Source organism: Scyliorhinus torazame, chromosome 15 (genome assembly GCF_047496885.1).
Source record: "Scyliorhinus torazame isolate Kashiwa2021f chromosome 15, sScyTor2.1, whole genome shotgun sequence".
Classification (NCBI taxonomy): domain Eukaryota; kingdom Metazoa; phylum Chordata; class Chondrichthyes; order Carcharhiniformes; family Scyliorhinidae; genus Scyliorhinus; species Scyliorhinus torazame.
The window spans coordinates 39,169,691-39,183,120 of NC_092721.1; positions in this window are offsets into that span (position 1 = coordinate 39,169,691).

A 13,430-nucleotide genomic window follows, 5' to 3' on the forward strand; every position below is an offset into this window, starting at 1 on the left:
TATTTTAATACTGTTTTAGCAATAAAGTTTATTTTGATATACCAGATTACTACTTTACGTGAAATCGCTCTTGGAGCGAGGTATCCTTTTCTCACAGTCTTACAAAATTAAAATAACATATTGGAGTTTCTGTCCAGTATCCTACCCGCTGTTGAGGTCTGGTCTAGGATCGTAATACCACCGTAAGACATCTTGGAGGACACCGTTAGATAATTTGATGATTTCCAGCCAGTTGAGCATTATCTTCTGTAACCAGTCTCTTCCCAATAGACTTGGGTCTCTGTCCTTCCACAACAATCAATGACAGATTGGCCTCCTGCCCTCTGTATGCCACTGGCATTCCCCGGTGTATGTTGAAAGCTTGGCTGTAGTACGCTTCAAGCTTAAAGACTGTATTCTTGCACCAAGATATTAGAAAAATTGCTCACCCATTATGGACACCGAAGCCCTGGTGTTGACTTCCATCTTCAGGAGCCCACCATTTATCCTTACGACAATTTCAATCAGAGCCACTTTATTCAATTTCACTGTATTTAACTGATATACTGCATGCTCCTCTTCAGAGTTCTTCTCCAATATTTTCAATAGTGCCGTGGACTACTTCTGCGCTTGTTATTTTTGCAGTGGTGCGCTTTGCCTTCTCACTGCAACATGCTTCAGTTGGATTGGAAGCAGACAAACTCCCAAATATGGTAGATCTTCTGGGGATGGTTCCGTCCTCCTCACATCCGAGTTGACGCCTCAACTCCTTCGCGCTCCTTGGCTTCTGGTTCTATCCCACAGACCTAGCAGCCATACCACCCCATATCTGGTTCACCTTCCCTTCATCCACACTTTGAAGTTCTGTGACCCCTTTTTCAGTGCACTCCATCACCTGATCTATCTTGATCACTTTTTCTAATATAATTGTAGTCACCGCCGGAAGCTTCTTCTGGATATTAATGTTATAGATCCCATGAACCAGCCGATCATGCAACCTGTCACTAAGCGCAGTCCCGATTTCACAGTACTCAGCAAGTTGGCTACAAAGGCTGAGACAGATTTATCGTGTTCCCTCACTGCAGAGTTAAACTTATAATGTTGGAGGATAATCCAGGGCCTTGAGTTGAAATAATCTTTGGATTTGTTTATTGTCATGTGTACCGAGAGACAGTGAAAAGCATTTTTCTGCGAGCAGCTCAAATAGATCATTAAGTACATGAAAAGAAAAGAAAAGAAAATACATAATAGGGCCACACAAGGTACATAATGTAAATACATAGACACCGGCATCGGGTGAAAAATACAGGAGTGTAGTGTTAATCAGGTCAGTCCACAAGAGGGTCTTTTAGGAGTCTGGTGACTAGCAGGGAAGAAGCTGTTTTTGAATCTGTTCGTGCGTGTTCTCAGACTTTTGTATCTCCTGCCCGATGGAAGAAGTTGGAAGAGTGAGTAAGCCGGGTGGGAGGGGGTCTTTGATTATGCTGCCCATTTTCCCCAGGCAGCGGGAGGTATAAATGGAGTCAATGGACGGCTCAATTTCACTATCTGGTCAAAAGTCTTTGAGTCGGGTGCCTCCCAGGGATGTGAGGTTGCTAATCAAATCATATGTTTAGAGCCCACAAACTGTTAGATGTGACACCTTTAGCTTCTTCTCGCCTGTGATCTCAGAGCCTTTCAATGCACTGACTCCAATTCTCAACCCCTTGGACAAATGGGTCTAGTTTCCCAATGATAGGTATTTCCACTCATGAATTAAATTATTCTGACTCTTGCTGGAGCCTCGCTACTTTCTCAATTGTTCCTTTTGTTCCCCCTCGCGACGACTGCTGGCTATGATTGAAAACTTTTACCTCACCGCCAATGTGATGGCTCCAAACATACATTGGAGGCACCCAATAGGTAACAAAGGGGTTTATTGATGAAAGGCAAAGGCAGTAGCCTAGCTCTGTGTTTCACAGCGGCGCACTGTTACCTGGCAGCAGGACTCACCACTCGCTTGTCAATGGGATTTCCCACCGAAGCCGCCCCACACCCTCGGGAAACCTGCAAGCACGAATGCACTGCATATCTTTGCATTTCAGCTCCCTGATCCCCGTGCAAACCCTCTGTTGGCCGGGGTTTGTGCGCTTCCATGCAATTGACCTGGAGGTGGTCACGTGGCCCATGGAGCCCACCCTTTAATACCCATCATACGCAATGCAGGACCACTGCAATGCAATGTTTCTTCCAGCAGTGATTTTAAGTAAGCCGATATTTTTTTGTGATGTCATGTTTTACAGGCATTCTAATTGTTGCTATGGTACTTCTCCTAAGAATTGAAACATTACAAACAATGAAATATAAGATTCTGCATTTCTCAAAATCTTATTTGTAAAGAGGTAACTGATCCTCAATTGTTTGATGTGTATTTATCATTGTAAGGAATGACACATGAAAACACTTTTGCAGCAAAGTGAATTATGGTCAAATGGGGAGTCACTTGGTGTTACATCAGAGAAATTATTTTTTTCTCTTTCACCTCAATGTCCTTCGATATGCATTTGTATCAATGGGGCAAGGAAAGTGCCATTTTCCTCCACGACCAGACACAAAATTGGTGGAAAACCGTATAACATGGCAGGGAGCATAGGGTTGAGGTTGTTTGACTCTCCTAGGTTTGGGGTTTGAGCTCAATGTCTGCTTGGCAGCCATTTGAACTTCCACCAAAACTACAAAAGCAAAATCTATGAACGTGGGGTCCCCACATCCACTCCCCTCTGCCACACACCACCCCCCTCCTCCCCCCCTCATGTAATGTTTTCCCACAGTACCGGTGGCTTGTCATTGGTTGCTGGTGGGATATTACAGTGTAGCAGAAATCAATGGCCATTTGCATTCCTCGCTGGCTGCACCACTGCGGCACCCCCCTGTGGGGGTCATCTTCGGTGGCATTGGAAGATCCCACCAGTGGGAAGGGCTAGAAAAGGCCTCCTGTGGCCTCCTGGCGACCCAGTTGTGGCCACTATAGAGGTGATGACTGTTGAGGAATGGGTGAAGAGACATTCCAATTAGATGTCTCATTGATGTTAAACATCCAATAATTGACACTGATTGTAAAGAGGTTGCAGGTGATCCTTGTGTGTGATGTGGTGATAGAGTTTTGCACAGTGTGTCTTCAATGAAAATAAAGGTGTCTTGGGAAAAGAGCAGAACTCTTGCCTCTATACTGAACAGCAGCCAGAAGCTAACAGCAACACCTCCAAGTGCTTAAACCTTGGGTAATGCAACCAAAAATGTTGGAAGCAAAATCCTCCATAGTTTTAGTGGTCGTGGTGAAATTCCTTGGCAGGCCTTTCAATAACTGATGTAACATTGTTTTTAAAAATGCATTCTCAGGAAGTCAGCATTGCTGAAACGTTTATCATTTATTGCCTATCTCACAGTGCACTTGGAAAGATATTAATTGGCCTTCTCGTGCCTCTTCTATCCATGTGGTGAAGGTACTGCCACAATGCTAGTAGATAGGGGGAGCGATTCTCCACTCCCACGCCGGTTGGGAGAATCGCCTGGGCCGCCAAAATTTCCGGGGACGCCGGTCCGACGCCCTCCCGCCGCGATTCTCCCAAACGGTGGGAACGGCCCGGTCGAGTTTCGCGGGCCGCAGGCTGGAGGATCGCCGGAGACACCCAAAATGGCGATTCTCCGGCACCCCCACTATTCTGAGGCCCGGATGGGCCGAGCGGCCAGGCCAAAACGGCGGGTTCCCTCCGGCGCCGTCCACACCTGGTTGCTGCAGTCGTGGGCGGTGCGTGAACGCTGGGGGGGCGGCCTGCGAGGGGGTGAGGGGGGATCCTGCACCGGGCTTCACCTTGAATCTGAAGGAGGACCTCCTTCCTTCCGCGGCCCCGCAAGATCCGTCCCCCATCTTCTTGCGGGGCGGATTTGGACAGGACGGCAACCACGCATGCGCGGGTTGGCGCCGGCCAACCCGCGCATGCGCGGATGACGTACGTTATGCGGCGCGGCCGCGTCACCTATGCGGTGCCGCTTTTTACGCGGGTGACAAGGCCTGGCGCGGGTAGATGACGCAGCCCCGATACTGGCCCATTGTCAGTGCCTGAATCGGTCGAGACCGGGGCCGTTCCGCGCCGTCGTGAACCTCGACGCGTTCACGACGGCGCGGCCACTTCGGCGTGGGGGTGGAGAATCCCGCCCAGGGAGTTCCCGGATTTTGATTCGGTAATAGTGAATGAACAAGAACTTATAACCAAATAAGGATGGTGTGCACCCTGGATGGGAATGTGGAGGTTATTTTGTCAGAGAAGAGGTGTTATGTTCCTCCTCAAATTAATAAGGTGCTTATACATCAAATATTAAGTATCATATCTTTAACAAATATGTAACATGTATAATTGTACATAAATAGGCACTTAAAGTTTATACTTAGAACTATGTCTAATGATGGTGGTTGGAGTTTTAAATGTGATACAATTCCAGCTCAGCATTTGGACCTTTATGACCTAAACATCCATTTTTTAATATAGTTCCCTTACTTCCTCTTCATGGTAATCCACACAATTAAAATTACTGTATATAGAAGTCTGAATAAAACTCCATATGAAGAGATCAAAAACAAACTTCTGCTGCCCCACAGCGCCAGGGACCCAGATTATATTCTGGCCTCGGGTGACTGACTGTGTGGAGTTTGCACGTTCTCCCCGTGACTGTATGGGTTTCCTCCAGGTGCTCTGGTTTCCTCCCACAGTCCAAAGATGTGCAAATTAGGTAGATTGGCTATGATCAATGCCCGGGGTATGGGGGGTAGGGCAGGGAGAGTGGGCCTAGATAGACCGTTCTTTCATAGGGTCGGTGCAGACACAATGGGCCGAATGGCCTCCTTCTGCACTGTGGCGATTCTAAGGTAAATCCTGCAAATATTCTGCATGTCTGGCTGCATTTGTCGAGAGATAATCGACGCGGTGGGCGGCACGGTGGCACAGCGGTTAGCATTGTTGCTTCACAGCTCCAGGGTCCCAGATTCAATTCCGGGCTTGGGTCACTGTCTGTGCGGAGTTTGCACGTTCTCCCCGTGGGTTTCCTCCGAGTGCTCAGGTTTGCTACCACAGTCCAAAGATGTGCAGGTTAGGTGGATTAGCCATGCTAAATTGCCCTTAGTGTCCAAAAAGGATTAGGTGAGGTTACAGGGTTACAGGGATAGGGTGGAGGTGTGGGCTTAAGTAGGGTACTCTTTCCAAGGTCTGATGCAGACTCGATGGGCCAAATAGCCTCCTTCTGCACTATAAATTCGATGATTCTATGATTCTATGACCTGAAACTTGGGTCTGCATTTTGGTTTTGAGGCGTTCAAAGCATATTTCTGAATGGCTGTATTTTTTCCTCAATCTTTCAAGGCTTGTCTTTGTCCTTTAATAGCTCATATAACGGAAATGGCAAAGGGGAGAGACCTCATGAACTTACCTTTCAAAAGATTCCCGAATTCGGACACTGGCTCATGACTTCTCTGGGGGGCCGTGAACCACAAGCCATGCAGAAGCTGACCCAACTCCACAAAAACTGAGGGAAGTACGCGATGCCTACTCCTGCAATGGAACCAGCCAGATCATGAGTGTATAGCCAGGCTCACCACCTGCACCCTCAACCCCTGCTGGTGAAGCTTGGGAGGATCGGGAAGGGGGTTGAAATCCTGGAAAGCTACTCCATTTCTCATGGATGTCGTCTGACTTGTTGAGTACATAGAACATAGAAAATAGAAAATACAGCACAGAACAGGCCCTTCGGCCCACGATGTTGTGCCGAACCTTTGTCCTAGATTAATCATAGATTATCATTGAATTTACAGTGCAGAAGGAGGCCATTCGGTCTTTTGAGTCTGCACCGGCTCTTGGAAAGAGCACCCTACCCAAACTCAACACCTCCACCCAACACCAAGGGCAATTTGGACATTAAGGGCAATTTATCATTGGCCAATTCACCTAACCCACACATCTTTGGACTGTGGGAGGAAACCGGAGCACCCGGAGGAAACCCACGCAGACACGGGGAGGACGTGCAGACTCCGCACAGACAATGACCCAAGCCGGAATCGAACCTGGGACCATGGAGCTGTGATGCAATTGTACTATCCACAATGCTACCGTGCTGCCCTTAAGAACAAATAAATCTACACTATATCATTTTACCGTAATCCATGTACCTATCCAATAGCTGCTTGAAGGTCCCTAATGTTTCCGACTCAACTACTTCCACAGGCAGTGCATTCCATGCCCCCACTACTCTCTGGGTAAAGAACCTACCTCTGATATCCCTCCTATATCTTCCACCTTTCACCTTAAATTTATGTCCTCTTGTAATGGTGTGTTCCACCCGGGGAAAAAGTCTCTGACTGTCTACTCTATCTATTCCCCTGATCATCTTATAAACCTCTATCAAGTCGCCCCTCATCCTTCTCCGCTCTAATGAAACATCATTAGACATCTAATTTACAGCATCTTGTGTCCATATAAAGAGAACTTGATTAATCCTTGTCAACACATTTTATTTTTAACAAGTTTTGGTTTCTGAAGATCAGTACAACTATATTCCTTTGTTACCTTACTCATAACTTCACCAGTGTTACATTTAATTATTCTTCCAGTAACTGAAGCTTTAATTATACTTTGTCTTTGATTCCATATAGTTTTATACCAACCAACACAGCTATTTCCCTGCACTTGTCACCATGGGACTAACATTCTCTGAAATATATAAATCAGGATGTTCTGGAATGTCGTTTAATTAGGTGTACTAAAGTGATTTAACTGACCATTGCTTTCAGGTCAACTCAGAATCAATAGCCCAGTCGCATTTAAATTGACTGAAATGCCCTTTCGTAACAGGCAAAGACTAAAGGTTACAGTTAATGCATTGTAAAGAGAAATCAGTAGCAGTATAACTTCTCAAGCGTCTGATTAACCTGATCTTTTCAATATTTCTGTCATCGCTGTTTTTGCCCTTCTGTGTGGTCGAGGTAATGGGTTTGGTATAAGCTAACAAAGAAGCTTTTGCAAGTGGCTGCAATGAATTTGTTTTGAGTGGTACACACTGCAGCCATTGTACGCCAGTGGTGCAGAGAGTGGATGTTGAATCAATCGTTTTTGGAAACTATCAAGTGGATCACTTTGTCCTGATAATGTTGATCTTCTTGAGTGTTGTTGAAGTTCCAATCATCCAGGTAAGTAGTGAGTAGGTCATCACATTCCTCATTTGCATCTTGTAGATCAGTGTTTTTCAAAGCGCTGGGTCGTGGGTGTAAAATGGGTCACCAAAAATGGTACCCAAAGAGCGCCTGACTACTTTTTCCATTTTCTCTCTGGGTACATTCTCACTGCAGTACACAGTATGACCACATGAGGCTGATGTACAGGTCATTGCCGTGGGTTTCTGTTACAGTCACCGCCACCAACAGCGGTTCCTGTTTCTACAGCAGCTGATCGACCAGGTTAGTCAGCACCTGCAAGTAAAACTGAATAGTTGAAGGAAAAATCAATTCTCTTTCAATTTCTTTCCTGAAGATACTCCTTCTGAAAGAATTAATTTCTAGTTGTGTTTTGCACTCGTTTTTCCAGGCCTGCATCTATCGCTCAAAACCAAATAACTGCTCACTGGAATATGTTTCCACAAGTACCCCAGTCAGTAACTCGTAACCAAAGGATTCCCATATAGAAGATTTAGCGGATAATTCCTGTGTGTCCTGTGGGGATTCCCCCACCTTTCAATTGGTCCATTGTTATGAAGTTGATTCATGTTTGCCCCATTCTGAACTCAGCTCTGAGGGGAAGGGTGTGGGTTTGGGAACTCCATCCATCCCAGTCAGGGGAAAAATGCATTGTTCAGAGATTTTAATTACAAGTTATTTAAATCTCCAAATGCCAAAAAATAGAAAATATATCTTTATTTATAATTTTTACATTTAATAATACAGAAGTGCCAACAATGAATGTGACATTTTAACACGCAACTGTGGAGAGTCTATTGTAAACTTGGCGTGGGTGGGGAGAAAAACAGTTTGAAAAACACCACTGTGGATGATGGGAATATTTTGGAGTTCGGAAGTGACCACAGTGTACTCAGTCGCTGACAAACTCTAGTACCCATGGTATTTACCTGGCTTGTTAACACAGTTTCTGGTTAAGGTTGAACACCTATCAACAATGGAGGACTTACCAGTGGTAGCGCCATATTGAATGTTAAGGACAATGGAGATGCTAATTGCTGAACTGAACACTTATGCGGCACAAATGTTATTTTCCACTTATCAGCCAAGCCTAAACGCTGCCCAGGTTTGGTTGCATGTAATCATGGCCACTTCATTGCATGATAAATTGCAAATAGAGCTCAACGCGGTGCAAACTTCACAGATCAGTTGCTCTTTTGATCTTATGACGGTGAGACGGTCATTGTTAAAGCACTTGAAGATGGTTGGGCCCAGGACTTAGGATGGTTGGGTCTTGGACTCAGGATAGTTGGGCTTTGGGCTGAGGAGAGTTGGGCCTTAGACTTAGGGGAGTTAGGCCTTAGCCTGAGAAGTTGGGCCTCGGACTTAGTTCAGCCTCAGTGACTCCGACAATGATAGCCTGGACTTGAGTCAACTGGCCTCAAGAACCTGAAATAATTTTTTTGTGCTGGGGTCTCCAGCACAATTCCTCCCTAACCCCATTAACATCAGTTTTACCATACTCAATCAAAGACTGCCTTTATAACAAAGGCAATCGATCTTGCCTCACCTCCAGTACTTGTGTAGATATATGTACCAACATTAAATGAGATAGCCAAGTGGTCCAGGCAAAACCCAAGCATTGCTAATGGCTGTTGCGATCCCCATGCATAACTTCAAACCAACATAATCAAAATTACTGAATGACTGGCTTTTAAAGCAGACCAAGGCAGGACAGCAACACGGTTCAATTCCCGTACCAGCCTCCCCGAACAGGCGCCGGAATATGGCGACTAGGGGCTTTTCTCAGTAACTTCATTTGAAGCCTACTTGTGACAATAAGCGATTTTCATTTCATTTCATTTCATTTTCAAATGAAGAGAATTCCCGAACAGGATTGCACTTTCTGAAACTCCTACTCTAACACACATTAAACCAACATAAATTAAAGATGAATTAATGGGAACATGATACTTCAAATAAAAAATGTGCATTGCACTTTAAATAGTCAATCGAACAGAGATATATTTCACAGAACCGCAAGCACCCACATCATTTTCTGCAGATTCTCTAACTCAGCCTTGGGCATGTGTCTTTCACTTTCCCATTCAATCCATTAGGCCCTCACATGTCTACGAACTCTCTCTCACTTGGGACACATCTATCCTGATGCTGGTACCTTTAATTCTTTTTCAACCAAATGCCAACAAAACCCGATGTACGATCTCATCCTCTGATACAAACTCTTAGCTATTTTTGATGCAACAATTTCTGGAATTCTTACCTTTTCAAAGAGAGCTTTGCTGACCTTTTTCTGACACAAATGATGTGTTTCTCTTTCTGAATTTGTCTGCTTTCTCTATGTCTGCATCTGTAAATTGATTGCCTTCTGTCTCCATCTCTCCTTTGTGTCTACCAGCCACCTGGTTTCCATTTCTTAACGTCGTTCCAGTTGGAAATGCTTCCTGGTCAGTGGTCGGCAGGTAACATGGACCAGTATTTATTATCCAATAAAACTACAATTGACGCTTTTTCAATTGATACAAACTCTTATGTTTTTAAAAATATGACCTCAAGATCGATGTTGAGATGAAATAAAACAAAAATCTAAAAATCTATTACAGCTTTCATTGTAATACAAAAAAAGTCACCCATGAAAACCCATTCAAAGCTTTAGAATCCCCTCATGTACTTAATCCCTTGGCAAAACAAACCAATTTATGTTCGTAACCTGATATTAAGGGCCGAGTTAATAACATCTTTGAGCTATCAATCAAACTGTGAATTTACAAACTGCCAGATTGGAAAGCAAACAATCATAACATGGTCGAATGATAGATCTTTAAGTAATTTCTACAAACAGTTACGGTAACTGCTAGAATGAATGTTTTTCAATTCTCAATTTAAAAAGGATTGGAGATTTAAATAGCTCACAATTTGAGTTTTTTTTCAATTATCACCGACTCAAGCAGGCTGTAGTTTTAATTTCAAGGGGTTTAGGATTTAAATAACTTGACAGCTTAGCAGTTCTGCATTTGCTGCACAAACTTTGTGAATATTTATATCTCCTCCGTAATTTTGTGACTCCCAGAATGCTGGATTAGGCTCATGCTACAGCAGAAATGGGGGCCGTGATTCTCCAACCTCGCGCCGGGTTGGAGAATTGCCGGGGGGGGGGGGCGTGAGAATCGCGCCACACCGCCCCAACGCTGGCCCGCCTATTCTGCGGCGGCGATTCTCGGGCGCCCGCAGGATTGCCGCCGTGCCGGTCGGGGGCTGCTGAAAGCGGGCCCCCGGCAATTCTCCAGGCCTCGACGGGACGAGTGCCCGCCGAGTTCGGCCGAGTCCCGCCGGTGTAGATTACGTATAGTCCCACACGGCAGGACCTCGGAGTTCTGTCTGTGGCGGCCGTCCTGGTGGGGAGGGCAGAGGGATCCGACCCCGGGGGGGAGGGCCTCCACAGTGGCCTGGCCTGCGATCGGAGCCTACCGATCGGTGGGCAGGCTAGTTCCGTGGGAGGCCTATGTTCCTCTGACAAGGGGCCTTGTCGGGCTCTGCCATATTGCCTGGGGACCGGCGTGGAGATGGGAACCCACGCGTGCGCAGACACGCGCCGGCCGTGGCGCGCCGGGTTTCGGGCGCCGGAACTGCGACACCACTCCGACGTCGTGCTAGCCCCCTAGGAAGGGGTGAATACCTGTCACTTGAGGCCCATTAATGCCGGAGTGGCTTGCGCCGCTTTTCACGCCGGTGTCAGAACTTGGCCGCGGGATTGGAGAATCCCAGCCAGGGTCTGTTTGAACTCAGCGCTTAGTTCACATGGCCCTTCTGAGTTCAGATTTCCTTTGTGTGAGTTGGAACCCATATTTTTCCCACACTGGTGAAAATGGGATCTCTCAGAAACGGATTGAGAATTTCCTGACTAGGGTCCTGTCCACTATCTTTCAAAATGCACTGAGTCTTCTCAATGCCATAAACGTATGGGCTACAAACTGAGAGTTTATGTTGAAATTGGGTGTGCAGCAGATGTAGAAACAGCTTCTCAAAAGACAGCTAGCTACATGAGAATAGGTGACAGAGGAGTTTCTTGGTTAGGTACCTCCCCATTCAATTTTACTCCATTTCTGTGGTGTGGCAGAGGCACATGTTTTCACCTCAAGCTGTTGCACATTCATATGGGGCACATGTGCATCATTGGGGAACCTCTAGCCTAATAGAAACAGTCACAATGCAGCATAAAATTCGGCCTGACACTTTGCAACATTCAAGGAACACATTCTATGATGGTGAAGACTTGGCCAACATGCTACGAAACGCATTCTCACTTGTATTTTGGGAAGCACAGTGGTTCATTGCAGAGTCAGCAATGCACCAGTCTCCATAATGGCAAAAAAAGAAGCCCCCAGTTGCATAATTAAAGGGAGAGGCGAATAGCTGGCAAAAAACATGTCCCAACTAAAACCTGGCAAAAGTAATGTTGGAGATTCTGGGAGGTGGTTTGATAGAGGTATTCAAAATCATGAGGAATATGGACACAATAGATATGGAGAAACTGTTCCCATTTACAAAGTGTCACCAACGGGTGGACACCACTTCAAAAAGTGATCGGCAAAGGACCCAGAGGAGACACGAGGGGAAAGCCTTTCATGCAGCGAGAAGTTAAAAACTGGAGAATTGGATGATTAAAGAGAGAAAAAATGCAGGGCTACAGGAAAAAGACAGGGAGGTGGGACTAGGCGAGTGGATGTTGCAGAACTGGGAATAATGAGCAGAATGGCTTTCTTCGGAGCTGGAACCATTCTATGATTCTAAATTCTATAAATCCAGACAAGTGTCTATTTTGTTGCGTACATTTCTCCAATGAATGTGTTTCTGCTTCTGATAACATCTCATCACTTTTAGTGCAGAAAGAGAAAATCAGTATATAAACGGACAGTTTGCCGCGATAGGTCTAAATTACCGAAGGTCTTTTGTGTTGATAAAGGCAGATACTCTGAAAAAATGTTGATTTCTGACATTTCACTTACCAACATTTCAGAACTTACTCTCATCCTGTCTTGAAAAAATAGTTTATCTTGGCAGCATTGTCAATATTTAAATATTAAAATTCAAAATAATTGTGGGGAATTCAATCCAACTTTAAAGGGTCGAGTCAACTGTAGATAAAACACATCAATCTGTTACCTTTCCCACCCAAAAAGGTATTTTACGTTACACAAGATGAAAGTGGCTTCCTGTTGCCCCTGCTCCAGTCCTTATCCCATTTTAACCCTCAACAATTGGGAGATTATCAGATTGAAGATATGCTGATCTATTCTAAATACATCATCAGGAGGGATACAGATGAGTCAATGAACGCGATCTATTAGCTGCGCATGCCGGAATGGCACAGCAGGCGGCCAGGAGACCCCAAAAGAGGCCTTTCCCGGGATTTCTGATTGTCTTTACGCCTCGCGAGATCTAACCAGAGATAAAAAAACTCACTTAACCGTACTGCCACTAGATCGAACAACTACCCGGCATCTCTCGGCCTCGTTGAGGAGACCCCAGTGGGGCACCATTTAGCACTGGTCCCCACAATGGGAACCAGGTGGAATGGCACTTGTGGGCATCTCCCAGGTGATCGGAGGCCCATGGGTCGGCAGGATGGAACCCTGAAACTGCTGGTGCCACCCAGGCACCTTGGCACAACCAGTGCCACCTGGGCCATCAGAGTTTTCTGATGATGCCACAGTGGCATATATTACCCTTTTGCCCTTTTCATAGATTCTTGAATGGGGAACACCGGACATAATGGGCTGGACTTGCGGTGGGATTCTCTGCTTCCGCCACAGTCAATGGGATTTCCTATTGAAGTCATCCACGCCACCGGGAAACCCCCGGGCGGAGGTGCACTGCGGCGGGACCAGCGAATCACGCTGCCAGCGAGCGGCCAGAGAATTCCGGCCAACATTTCCATGAGGGCTGAGTGCTTCCCTATCTGAAAGAGCATTCCTCTACTATTTGGGAGTGTTCTCATCTCTGAGCTAGAAGGTTACGTATTCAAGTCTTAACTTCAGTTTAATGAGTTTAATGATTTGGCAGATTCTCCGATGCAGTACTGAGGGAGTGCGACAGTGTCGGGGGTGCTATCTTTTGAATGAAATGTACAACTCTCTCACATGGCACTATTTTGAAGCAGAGGTGGGGAGTTTTCTCCTTTGTCCTGACCAATATTTCTCTCTAAGCCAACAGCAGAGAGACAGATTATCTGGGT